At 36.2% G+C, this 14,723-nt stretch overlaps 1 long non-coding RNA gene across 1 annotated transcript; it reads left to right on the forward strand.

Annotated features, from left to right (window-relative positions):
- LOC109849892 lies at window positions 9,111-10,677 on the forward strand. Its single transcript, XR_002249262.1, has 2 exons — window positions 9,111-9,297; window positions 10,166-10,677. It is a non-coding gene; the product is annotated as an uncharacterized LOC109849892 (long non-coding RNA).

Genomic DNA, 14,723 nt, shown 5'->3' on the forward strand with positions numbered 1-14,723 from the left:
AAATTCTAACAGGATTGCTATCAAACATCTAAAATCTCTTCAACAACTCTGCACAATATCTCCTTTAACATATGAAAATCCTATCATATCCTTAAACTACTTCAATGTCGAGAAAATAAGATATCAAGCCAAAATCTGTCATCTCAAATTCATGCATCATCGACGTCTTAAAATCTTCAATCATACTAATATTATTGCTCGTAAAAATCAAGTCATCAACATGAAGGCATAATAGTAGTATATCACCAGAGTTGTTTATCTTCACATATAAGGCATGCTCGGAGGGGAACTTTTGAAATCCACTTTCTTGAAAGAAAGAATCAATTCTTTTGTTCCATACTTGTGACGCTTGCTTCAACCCGTACAAGGTTTTTTTCAACTTGTATACTTTATGCTCGCATCCTTTCTTCATAAATCCAGGTGGCTGCTTCACAAAAACTTTTTCTTTAAGTGCTTCACTAAGAAAAGCTGACTTCATGTCCATCTAATGAATATTCCAATGCTTCTATGCAGCCAGGACACTTATTAATCTAACAGTTTTAATTTTAGCAACAGGAAAAAAAACCTCTTGGTAATCATAACCAGGCCTTTGCTCGTAGCATTTCACCACCAATCTTGCTTTATGCCCCACAACCTTGCCGTTCGCTTTAATCTTTGTTTTGAAAACCCACTTCACATTGATTGCTTTATGTCATTGTAGGATATTAGTAAGCTCCCACATGTCATTCTTCTCAATCGCCTTTATCTCTTCTTTTATTGCATTTATCCACTTAGGATCTTGAATAGCCTCTTCAAATATAACTTTCTCACAATATGCAAACATTGCAAAGTGTATTATATCTCCATCTGCATCAACATCAACATCTGGAGTTACTTCATAATCTCTCAAGAGAACTGATTGTTGGCGATTTCTTCTTTGTCTTTCAACTTCGAATGGCACTTGCAAGGTTAGACCTTTAGGAGCATTGGCCGGTGGTGCTTCTTCAATTACAACAGGAACACCGTCTTCAAGAATATCAAGGAGAGTACACCGTGAATCATTTTGTGCTTCAAGATTCCAATTCCAAGATTCTTCTTTAGCAAACGTAACATATATGCTTACAATTACCTTCTTTGTAGTAGGATTGTAGAGTTTGTAGCCCCCAGACTTGTAGCTAATAAAAAATGTCTTCTCGCCTATGTCATCAAGTTTCTTTCTTGTTTTTGCTGAAATGTGAGCATAAGCAATGGAACCAAATACTTTGAGATGTCTTACACTTGGTTTATAACCAGTCCACGACTCTTTAGGAGTAAGATTATCAACACACTTTATTGGTGACATGTTCAACAAGTATACTGTGCATGAGACAGCTTCATCCCAAAAATAATTTGGCATACCTTTGGCCTTTAGCATACTTCTCATCATGTCAAGTATCGTTCGGTTTTTCCGTTTAGCAACGCCGTTACGTTGAGGTGTATAGGAAAAAGTAACAACATGCTTTATTCATTCTTCTGCACAATAATTATTGAATTCATTAGAAGCATATTCACCTCCTCCATCTATTCGTAGCACCTTGATAAAGTAACCACTTTTCTTCTCAGCTAGGGTTTTAAAGCTCTTAAATTAATCAAAGACTTCAAATTTTTGCTGTAAAAAGTAGACTCATATTTTCTTTGTGAAATCATCAATAAAAGTAAGGAAGTATTGATTATTGCCATTGAATATACTGTTCATAGGACTGCAGATATCCGAATGAATGAGCTCAAGCGACTTCTTTGCATGCCAAGTATTTTTAATACCAAAGGATGGTTTACGTTGCTTTCTAAGAATACAACATTCACACAACTATTCGGATGATCTATAACGGGCAAGCCTCTCACCAAATTTCGTTGTGCAAGCAACTTCAGACTGTGAAAGTTCAGATATCCAAACTGAAGATGCCACAACCAAGACTTATCTTTCATAATAGCATCGAAGCAATGATAAACATCATTCTGGATGTCAACTCAAAACATACGATTATTTGTTATAGGGGATTTAAGGATAAATACATCTTTTTTATCAAAGATTAGGAGTTGATTACCAGAGAAGCGCAAATCATACCCGTTTTAAAGAAGTTGGCCCATACTGAGTAAATTGTTCTTCATATTCGGCACATAAAATACATCGGAAATAAACTTGTGGTCTTTGTTCTTCAACTTGACTTGACTTTGGACAACATCGACTCATCTAGGTCCACGAACAATTCCTTCTTTCCGTACATGTGATTAGAACACCCTGTGTTAAGAAACCATGTGTTGTAGTTTGATTCTTCACCGGTGTCACTCCCCGTTTCCCAAAATACCAAGGAATCAGAACATGAACAAGCCCGTGATGTATTAGACTGTGGAGAAATATGTACTAGATCTTCTACTCAATCTAACACCCTAAGCGTCAAGCAAAATAAAACGAAGACACATGTGCCCAATCACAGTAGCGAGAATATAATAAACAACTCAGAATAAAATAATACATATCACAATGGAAATATCATCCCATACATAATATTCGGGTCAACATGCCCTTATACAGACTATCCAACTGAATGCTGAAGAGATATAGAAATATATCGATCAAACGAAAATAGAAAGTGCTACAAAAGTAATATAGTGTCCATCAACAACTACAAAAGAGAAAATGACTAAGCTCCAGTTTATTCTTCTGTTCCATCTAGAAGACACTCCTGCTAGGAATACTCCGTCTCTAATGCATCATCATACTGGACATGTCCGTCCTCTAAATCTGACGTACACCAGAGAAAACAGGTGTATGTCAGTGTGCATGGCATTGCATAGCACACGGCAAGACCCCACAAGGGAAAATAGAAACGGTCGAACGACCAATGCAATAACAATAATAATAAATAGAAACATGCAGCTGGAATACTACAAGCTAGATGCAATCAACTACTAGAGTATAATAATCAGAAGAATACATAAACATCTGAGTAACAAGGTCATACAACTAGATGAAATTAATAATTAAAAATCTACAACACGAGACGTAGTACGTCGAGAAAAATAATCAAAATAAGAAAACCCTCATGTATATACCGTATGTCTCTAATTGTAGATAATTAAATATTAATCCCGATCTATGTATAAAAAAAGTATAACTAGTCTACATCTCACAAGAATCCATAATCATCTAAGTATTAAGGTCATATAACTAGTCATCCTATAATAGCTCACTGGTCCACATCTCACAAGAGTCAATGTTCATATTCTCGAATAATTGATTGTTTACAAATCCTTTATGTGCATTCAAACTCACAAAACGATTCGGTGAGAGGACTACACGCAATCTGATTTCAGCCAGGTCCGAACTCAAGCAAAACTTGGGGTGACAAAACGATTTCACTGACCACGTGCGAAACGATTCATCGGAGCAAGCTTGGACGATACATAAACAACCATATCCAATCACATGAACCAAGACTTTCCCATCCCAACTCTTCTCGTTTTGCTAATTCAAGAAAATACATATCCCTAGGTCTTATACACGACACATAAGCCCACTAAGGTCATAAACTCCTAATGATTCTCAATCACAACAAGAAATAATAAATGCGATTGATCATGTACAATAATATCATGGCATATCAGATAGTCAAAATTAAGAGTCATAAATTTAGGAACAACAACTATGTAATTCAGAAAATAATCTTTTTCCAAAATAATCTATTTATTTAAAATAACCAGTTTGCAAAATAAGTTCTTTTAGTTTATTTCTCATTATAATAATCCAAAACATTCTCTTTTTGAAAATAAATTCCTTTAAATTATTTATAATTATTCTAAAATGATTCTTTTCCCAAAATAATTTCTTTTAAATTATTATAATTATCTAAAATGATTTTGTTACCAAAATAAATTCTTTTAATTTATTATAATTATTCTAAAAATGCTATTTATCATATTATTATGATTTATCCCAAAATAAATTCTTTTAATTTATTATAATTATTCTAAAAATGCTATTTATCATATTATTATGATTTATCTAATATTATTCATCAAACAATCTATTCTAAAAATGCTATTTATCATATTATTATGATTTATCTAATATTATTCATCAAACAATCTCATGCAAATAATTATATCACAAACAAATATATGCAGATAATTCATAATAGATCTAAAATTCTAATAAAAGACAAGATGAGCAAGGGATCTTGCCTACGACGAGTCGATTACGGGTGTGGCTAGTGGCGTCGGCAGGTGGCACGGCGGTGCTGAAGTGGCGCTAGAGTTAAAGACGGGTCTGGACGAAGGGAAGGCGTTGTGTACTCGTACGTGGATGCGCGTGTGTTATGGTCGACGGGTAGATCAGATCGGATGGTGGATCTGGAAGGCTGACGGCGGTGGCGCATCTGGCGAGAGGGTCATGGCAGTGGATTGAGGAGCGAGTTGAACGACAAAATAAAGAGAGAGGGTAGAGGTTTTGAGGCCGAAGCGGCGCTGGGGTTCGACAGATCTGTTGGGGGTCGTGGTGGTCGGGGCTGAAACGGGTGATGACGACTGCGGGGAGCTAGGGGCACGGTGGAGGAGGTGTAAGGTGTCGGTGGTGGATGTAGGGCGCTGGAGGCGGCACACTGGGGAGAGGAACAGGAGGTGGGCGAAGAGGAGGGAGGATGAGGCGCTAGTGGATGTGTGTGAAGGGAGGAGGAGGCGGAGCGGCTGGAGGTGGAATGCGGTTGAGGCAGAAGCGAGGTTGGACGAATTATCTGGGCCATCAGCGAGTGCATCGCAGGGGAGGACGAGGGGGTAGAGAGGCTGGGAAAACGATCGTGGGTCGAGCGTAGGGGCAGGTGCGACGGCAGCGAGCTGGGTTGGGTTATGGAGTGGCGGAGTGAGGTCGGAGGGGAGGGCCGCGGGCGACTTGGGTGAGAGGAAGCGAGTTTGGGTTTGTTGGGATCTGGAGAACGAGGGGAGAGAGAGAGAGAAACGTAGAGGAGAGAGAAAGAAGAAGAAGGCATGCGCTGTGTTGCAGGGTACGTGGAAACAAACAATTAAAGATAGTACTATTATATATATATACTAATATATTTTATTTATATATTATATAAATATATACTATATATATATCTATATTATATCTATATATTAGTAGGGTTTAACAAATACATTAAAATAAGGAAACAATACAGAAAAATACAGGAAAAATACGAAGGAATGGAATAGGCTAAAAAAATCAATATAAGATAGTCATTAACAATAATAATAACAGTAACAAATAATCAAGTATTAGTTTAACAATTTAATTTATAATAGTAAAATCATTAAAATAAATATAATCTGGATTTTTAAATCATAGAAAATTCTAGAAAATCAAGAAAATATAAATGCTCTTTTAAAAATAATAATTGAATATTTTAAAATACCTTAAAAATTATTTAACTAGTATCAAAAATTTATGGTCATTATATTCTACCCCCCTTAAAATAAATTCCGTCCTCAGAATTAAAAAAACCCAAGGACAGAGATATGAAAGAGTAAGAATGTAATGCCTATGTAGAATATTAAAATCATGAACTTATTAAAATATATCACAAAACACGAACACTATAAAATAATCTAGAACATAAGTAAATGATAGATAGTATGACAGAAAACACACACATACATAATGTAGATATGCAAAAGTATAATTAAACACAATAAAATAATCTAAATATCAAATATGATATGCAATATATATGTGAAGTCTAGAGTAATGTAAAACATTTAATGAACATGATTTTAACAATTGAAAATATATAAGTATTGATTTTCCTTAGACAATGTTACTTATATATTTTTAATGAAAACATACAATATAACACTGTGTGTGATACATAAAATAATATAATAAGTAATGCAGAAATCAATACAATTAAACAATATATAAGTCAAATCAAAGAAAATATAGTTGTCAAAATAATAACATATAAAATAATGATTAGTACGAGGAAAGAAAAGTTATAGAAAGAGAGTATAGTCGGGAAGTGACGAGACAAGAAACAGTAAAAAGTTCCAGAGTCAAAAAATGATAAGGTAGAGACTAAGACATAATTCATCGAGATGATAGGATAAGGGCTAACTATAGTCTTACGGATGAAATATGATATACGTCTAAATTATTTATTATATTCTCACTAGTAGGAACTCGGGACCGTGACCTGCATGGACCACTAAAAAAAACATGTCATGCCTCACTTTCTAAAATACCGGGGAATCAGAACGTGAATAAGCCTGCGACATATTAGACTGATGAGAAATAAGTATTTGACCTTCTACTCAATCTAATACGCTAAGCATCAAGCAAAATAAAATGAAGTCACAGGTCCCCGATCACAGTAGCGAGAATATAATAAATAACTCGGAATAAAATAATATACATCACAACTAAAATATCATCCCAGACATAATATTCGGGTCAACATGCCCTTATACAAACTATCCAACTGAATGCTGAAGAGATATAGAAATACATCGATCAAACGAAAATAGAAAGTGTTACAAAAGTAATCTAGTGTCCATTAATAACTACAAAAGAGAAAATGACTAAGCTTCAGTTTGTTCTTTTGTTCCATCTAGAAGATACTCCGGCTGGGAATACTCCAGCTCCAATGCATCATCATACTAGACATGTTCGTCCTCTAAATCTGACGTACACTAGAGAAAACAGGTGTACGTCAGCACGCATGGCATTGCATGGCATTGCATGGCACACGGCAAGACCCCACAAGGGAAAATAGAAACGGTCGAACGACCAATGCAATAACAATAATAATAAATAGAAACATGCAGCTGGAATACTACAAGCTAGATGCAATCAACTACTAGAGTATAATAATCAGAAGAATCCATAAACATCTGAGTAACAAGGTCATACAACTAGATGAAAATCTACAACACGAGATGTAGTACGTCGAGAAAAATAATCCAAACAAGAAAACCCTCATGTATATATCGTATGTCTCTAATTGTAGATAATTAAATATTAATTCTGATCTATATATAAAAAGAAATATAACTAGTCCACATCTCAAAAGAATCCATAATCATCTAAGTATTAAGGTCATATAACTAGTCATCCTATAATAGCTCACTGGTTCACATCTCACAAGAGTCAACGTTCATATTCTCGGATAAGTGACTATTCACAAATCCTCTACATGCATCCAAACCCGCGAAACGAACGGTGAGAGGACTACACACAATCTGATTTCAGCCTGGTCCGAACTCAAGCAAAACTCGGGTGATGAAACGATTTTACTGATCACGTGCAAAACGATTCACTGGCCCAACAGACTAACCCTAGTGCAAAACGATTCACCAGAGCGAGCCTAGAAGATACATCAACAGTCATATCCGATCACATGAAAGAAGACTTTCCCATCCCAACTCTTCTCGTTTTGCTAAGTTAAGACAATACATATCCCTAGGTCATATACACGACACACAAGGCCACTAAGGTCATAAACTCCTAACGATTCTCAATCACAACAAGAAATGACAAATGCGACTGATCATGCACATTAGTATCATGGCATATCAGATAATTAAAATTAAGGGTCATAAATTTAGGAACACAACTATGTAATTCAGAAAATAATCTTTTTCCAAAATAATCTATTTATTTAAAATAATCAGTTTGCAAAATAAGTTATTTTAGTTTATTTCTCATTATAATAATCCAAAATATTCTCTTTTTGAAAATAAATTCCTTTAAATTATTTACAATTATTCTAAAATGATTCTTTTTCCAAAATAATTTCTTTTAAATTATTATAATTATCTAAAATGATTTTGTTGCCAAAATAAATTCTTTTAATTTATTATAATTATTCTAAAAATGCTATTTATCATATTATTATGATTTATCCCAAAATAAATTCTTTTAATTTATTATAATTATTCTAAAAATGCTATTTATCATATTATTATGATTTATCTAATATTATTCATCAAACAATCTATTCTAAAAATGCTATTTATCATATTATTATGATTTATCTAATATTATTCATCAAACAATCTCATGCAGATAATTATATCACAAACTAATATACACAGATAATTCATAATAGATCTAAAATTCTAATAAAAGACAAGATGAGCAAGAGATCTTGCCTATGATGAGTCGGGCTGCGGGTGTGGCTAGCGACATCGGCGGGTGGCGCGATAGTGCTGAGGTGGCGCTAGAGTTGAAGATGGCTCTGGACGAAGGGGAGGCGTATCACTGCTTCCAGTGGAGCCGTCGTGGTTTTCTGGTCAGCGAGTTAGAGCCAGATCCGAGGGGGCCGGATCTGGAGGGCAGTGACCCTGGGTGGCGACGAATTTAGCGGAGAGGTCACCGGCGGCAGGCCATTGAGGAGGAGCTGAACAACAAAATAAGAGAGAGGACAGAGGTTTGAGGCTTGAGCCGCGCTGGGCGTTCGATAGATCTGGCTGTGGGTCGTGATTGTGGGTCAGGGCGCTAAAGGTGCGTGATGACGATATAGCGGAGCGCTATGCATGCCGGTGGAGGATAGGCTGTACGGTGGTCGGCGTGGCGGTAGTGTAGGTGGTCCACTGGAGGGTGCACACTGGGGAGAGGAATCAGTTGAGTGGACGAAGAGCGAGGAGGATGAGGCCGTTGGTGGATGGTCTTTATCTCGTCACGTGATGATTGTGAAAGGATTAGAGGTCAGGCGAGCGGCTAGTGGTGGAATGCCGGCTCCTTCCTATATATATATATTATATATATATATTATATTATATTATAATATAATATATAGTGAGAGAATATGAGAAAACTGTAGGAGCACTGGCCAGCTCTTGTATGCGTGCGCTGCCTGGGTGTTTCTGAAAAAAACCAACGCGATCTCAATACAAGAACTGAGCTGGCCAGCGCGCTCTCTCTCTCTCTCACCCCAAGAACACCAGATCCCCAAATCTCTCCCCAATCTCTCAGATCCCCAATCCTCCTCGACCGATCTCTCTCAGATCAGAATCCCTCTTCCTCCCCCTTTTGATCTCTCTCAGATCCTCATTCCCCCTCTCGATCTCAGTTCCCCATTCCTCCACGAGATCCAGTCCCCCGCCACGAGCTCCTCCTCCAACCCCCGCTACTACCTGCCACGAGCTCCTTCTCCACGAGAATCCTCTTCGTCCCCCCTCTCTCACTCGATCTATCGGATCCTCTCTGCCGACGGACTGAGTAGCGCATCGCCGACCGAGACGATTAGCGCACCGCCACCGACGCTGTCACTTGATAACAATCCCCGCGAGATTGAATCGGTGTTGCAGGTAAAACTCGAACCCTCTATCGATCCCTTTGATGGGTCTTTTTTTTTCTTTAATTGGTTGTGCTGAAATTGGTGGCTATGGAGATGGGGTTGTCGATTTTGGGTGTAGAATGAATTGATGGGTTTGGTAGTTTTTATGCACATTTTTGCTGTTATGTTGGTTTAGTTCATGTAATTCACTAATTTTCTTGTGTTTAGATTCAAACTGTAAGTGTATTGTGACCTCTGACTCCAGTTAGTGATGATCAATATCCAGTTGCAGCAGTTTATTTTATTTTTTTGCATTTCAATAATATTCTAAGTAAGCGCATAATTTATGATAGGAAGTAGTTTAGATAATTAAGCGAAATCTTTTTTTCAAAAAGAAAATAATTGTTTGAACCACTTAGGATCAATTGAAACAACCTTCTTACTCGAGGACGTATCAGATGTCATAACAAATTAGCCAACATTAGTGGATTGAGGACTGGCAAATGCTTGCTTGCATAAGGACAGATTCTAGAGGAGAGCTCCTTTATTTTGTTTTTGTTTGGTGGTATTTGTTACTGCTAAGGTACAAAGGTTCTCTAAAGTCTAATTGTTCTAGTTTACACCAAGGTTGTCAATTACTACATCCAGTTCTTCCCATAATTTCCTTATTTTTCTTAAATAAGTTTGGTATATATATTTCAGAGAATGCCCATTCATTTGAACTGCTTGCTCCTTGGCATTTTTTTAGACAAATTGCTTCGCTTATATGTTGTGCGTGGTTGAATAATTGACTTGATTTGTCTTTGTTAGATAATGCTACACTATATATAGAACTGCATCTTCAATATTCACTTGTCTTTTTTCCATTGATAATATCTTTTTAAGGCATAAATTTCTAGGTGATATAATGGTAAGAAAGAGTTTTTATGTTGTAAAGAGAGGTCGACGTTGTGGTATTTTTTATAATTGGAAAGAATGCAAATCTCAAGTTGATAGATTCCCAAATACCTTCTACAAAGGGTATGCAACATATGAAGAGGCTTTGAGTGAATGGGAGAAGCACTTAAGCGTGCGTGACTTAGCATCCAGCTCAAGAGATATGCGTAATCCACCTGTTTGTGTTCAAGAGCAAATGTATCCAGAGGTGCATAATCTTCTTCAAGACAATGGACCACTTGGGGAAACTGCTATTTCCTCCATCCATGTTTTTTTATTAGGTTCAGTGTTTACAAATTTAATATTTCTAGTATGTATCGTTGCAGTATTTGTTGGTTTCTCTATCGGGGGAAACATTTGATGTGATTCGTGTATGATTTTTCAATTTGAGAATAAGCTTGCATAACTTGGGTCATTTTGTACTTAGTTTGTACTCAATTATGAGCTTGTTTGTTTACAATTACATTTACATTTTGTACATTGTTTCAGTTACAATTACATTTACATTTTGTACTTGTTTGTTTCAATGTGAGAATCCGTGTTTACAATTACATTTTGTACATTGTTGAAAGGAAAAGCTAGTTTTATTTTGTACAAATTTTGGGTACTTGGTCAATATTGTTGGTGTTTGAGTATTGGGAATTGGTTGCTTGTTACATAATGTTAAGAGAGTGGATCATATGATGCTAGCTTAAATTCATGTTTCAAATAGAAGTCTAGCTTAAATTCATGTTTCAAATAGAAGTCTATCATGGAGCATGATGGTTGGGCTGCAAATAATACTATTTCTTATCTACACTAAATTTGAGCTAGCAGCAATACAGCAATTACATTTTGTCCAATTTAACTGGACAGTGTTCATATGAGCTTGTCCTGCGTAAAATCAAGCTTGCTGGGAATAAAATGCATTGCCAAGAACAAGGAAATATTAATTGTGTTCACAAGATTTCTTTTAGGCAAATAGAGGACATCTGCATTACCAATGAAACAAAAGACATTTGCATTTCTAAAGCCTGCAATACTCTACAATCAAGCTTTGAACAACCACAATAAAACTCATAATTCCCTCAGTTCTCGATATTACATTACATTTCTGGCTTTGAAAACAGTAGGTCATTGAAATTAAAAAAATCTGTCCACAGTTATCAGACATGTTGCGTAATCCATTGCAAAGAAGGTTGTGCCGTGCCCATCCATTTGATAATTCTTCTTTGTTTCCTCATCTTCTCACAAGATTCCTCTTCTTCTTCTCCACAACTTGGGTTAGCTACAAATTTCATGACATATATTCATCAAATGAGACAATACATGGATAAGGTTAACTGTATTCTTCATATGACTTGAAAACAACTAAACTAAACATATAAGAAATTATTAAGCACTAAATCATATGTATCACTGAATCATAAGTTCAACGGCCACTGAATCATATGTGCATGATATAGGATAATTCTATACTTGAAAAAAACAAATTGTTAAGCACTAAATCCCTGAATACCTGAATACAAATTGTTAAGCACTAAAATAACCTGAGAAGTGAGAATACCCAAGAGGTTGTTTATGTTGACATGCTATGCAGCTATCTGGGCACAAGCTGGACTTTGAGATTGCTTTGCTGGGCACAAGCTGGACACAAGCTAGACTTTGACACAAGCTGGACTATGATACCATACAAGCTGGACACAAGATGGACACTAGAATAAATAGCAGAAAATCCCCCGCTAACAAGTTTCTTTGTTAATTTAGGTGCAGCAAACAAAAAGGTTAGAATTAATAATTATTGTATTTAAGGAGCTCAATGAAGCTGAACTAACGCAGAGTAACCTGAGAAGTGAGAATACCCAAGAATACATGCTTTAATATAATCTGAATTCTTCATATGACTTCAAAACAACTAAACTAAACATACAAGAAATTATGAAATAAGCTACATATGAAAAAAAAATTTAATTATACCTTGGCAAGTTGACTTTACAGCTAGTTCTATAATGCCAGAGTTCACCACATCTGCTACATATACGCTTCTTCCTCTCTTTCTTTTCCTGTGCTTGTTCTAAGCCTGACTGAATTCTAGTAGCATTGCGTGGACGACCTTTAGTCCTTGCAGGTTTTTTAGGATCACGAACTGTAATATGAGGAATGTGCTCCAGTGTATGTGAAATGGGTGCAAAAATCTCAGGATTATCTTCTGTTTCTCTAACTTCTTCTTCATGTGATTCTATGAAATTTGTTAGCACATTATCTAATTTCTGCATCCTCTCTTCTGAATCAAATGCAAGCTTGAGCGTATTATTGAATTTTGCTCTTAAAGCCCAAGATTTCAACAAATTAATCTTCTCTTCACAGCTTGTGATGTTTCTTCCAAACACAATATTGCCAACCCCAATGTTACGATGTCGAGCATGTATAGTCCAACGGTGTAGGATGTAATGCTCGGGTAATGAAGAAATTTGCCTATCCATCATTAGCGACAATATATGTCTACATACAACACCATTAGTTTCAAACAAAGCACAAGTACAAATGAACTGCATCTTACTGGATTGTTCATAAGTAACCACCTCCCATTTTCCTCTATCTGTAAACTTACAAATCTTGTATTCAACAATGTCCCATCTTTTCTCAATTCTTCACAAAACTCTGTACCAAATCATTTGAATTCAGTTTGGAACACATCAAACATGTTGCATGTATACATTTCTCCAGCTTGGACCTCAATCGGATGTCCAAGGAGCATGACAGGCTTTGTGTTAAGACTCTTAAAATCTTCATAGGCTTCACTTAAGCGACGATGAGTTAATGCTTTTTTATATTGTAGAACAAACTCGTGTAATTGAGTCTGTGAGATAACATACCCATAAAAAAATGCATTAATACTTACACTTCTTTGGCTCGATCTCATTCCAGCAAAAAAAGTGTCCTTCAAATAACATGACACCCAATGTTCTCTATATTTGTAAACAGTTTGCAACCATCCATCCACATCTTCATTTATATCAAACTTCTCCTTCATCTCTAACCAATGTCCTTCACACTGTTCAATTGAAGAACTATTACACCATAAGTCCCAATACCTTTGAAACTCTTCACCATAACGAGAACCCAAAGTAGGCAAATGATCAGTAATATGCTTTTGCATGTGCCAAAATCAATAACGGTGTCTTGTCATTGGAAACACGGAGTGAATAGCATTACACATGGCTCTATCCTGATCTGTTATAATAGCACCCGGTTCAACCCTATGCATGCATTTAAGCCATTCTTGAAATAACCACACGAAGGTATCTTCTTGTTCATCAGCTAATAATGCACAACCAAGCAAAGTGGACTGCCTATGATGATTCACACCAGTAAATGAAGCAAATGGAAGACTGAGCTTATTAGTTCTGTATATCACATCAAACACAACAACATCACTGAATTGCAAATAAGACGCTCTTGATCTTCCATCAGCCTAGAAAACACTCCTCATTTGTCCACTACTGTCTACTTCTATTGCAAAATAGAATTCTGGATCATTCGCTGTCATACTCTGAAAATGTCGAATGATAGATATGCATTCATGGCCAATATTATTGACTCTCTGGTATCTGATGTGATCAATACATTGTTGTGGTGTCACTAATTCACCTTCTCTTCCACTGGTTGCATTAATGACGTGAGAAATAGTGGAAGGATGCATACCTTCTTCTTGTAGACTCTCAATAAGGTTTTCACAACTTTGAGTTTTATGGAATTGTTGGTGTGATCTGTGCATTTTTGCTTTGTCTGGACTACTCAACACATGATTTGTATGTTTTATGGAATTGTTGGTGTGATCTGTGCATTTTTGCTTTGTCTGGACTACTCAACACATGATTTGTATGTTCTTCAACAAACCCCGTGACCTCCCACGATTTGTCCTCTAATACTTTAACTCTCATTATTGCCTTACATCCCACTCGGGTCTCTCGCTGAAAAGGCATCTCCATCTTGTCTCTATTAGATCTATATCCCTCCTTATCACAAACAGACTTTCTGTCTAACACGTCTCTTGTCTTCTTCGAATAATTTACCGTGCTCTTCCTTATTCCAAAACCCATCAACAATGCGTAATAGTTATAATAGTTATAAGTGTCTTCATAAGTATTAAACTCCATTCCGAGTAGTGGCTTAGGAGCATTTTCTGTATTGGCAGGAATTTCACTTCCACTAGCACAAGAGCTGGCCATTTCGAACACTTTATTTGCTGTAAAACAAATGCAAAGAAGAAAAAATGAATAAAAAGCCATAAGAGTAATAACACAGCATGGATTCATCAAGAAACAACTATAAAATACCCAAATAAATACTTCAGTTTAAACTAAACAAGAGCTTTGTTTAAATTGTTTGACAACTTTGACCATCAGTGAGTCTTGCTACATTCTGGCATGTTATTAAGTAGGTCTGTCAGCGTTGCAAGCTATACTTACATTTCAACCAACTTGGATAAGTTAAAAAAAAAAGAAACTGAGAGGCGATACGTTGCAAGCTATACTTACA

Source organism: Asparagus officinalis, chromosome 7 (assembly GCF_001876935.1).
Source record: "Asparagus officinalis chromosome 7, Aspof.V1, whole genome shotgun sequence".
Taxonomy (NCBI): domain Eukaryota; kingdom Viridiplantae; phylum Streptophyta; class Magnoliopsida; order Asparagales; family Asparagaceae; genus Asparagus; species Asparagus officinalis.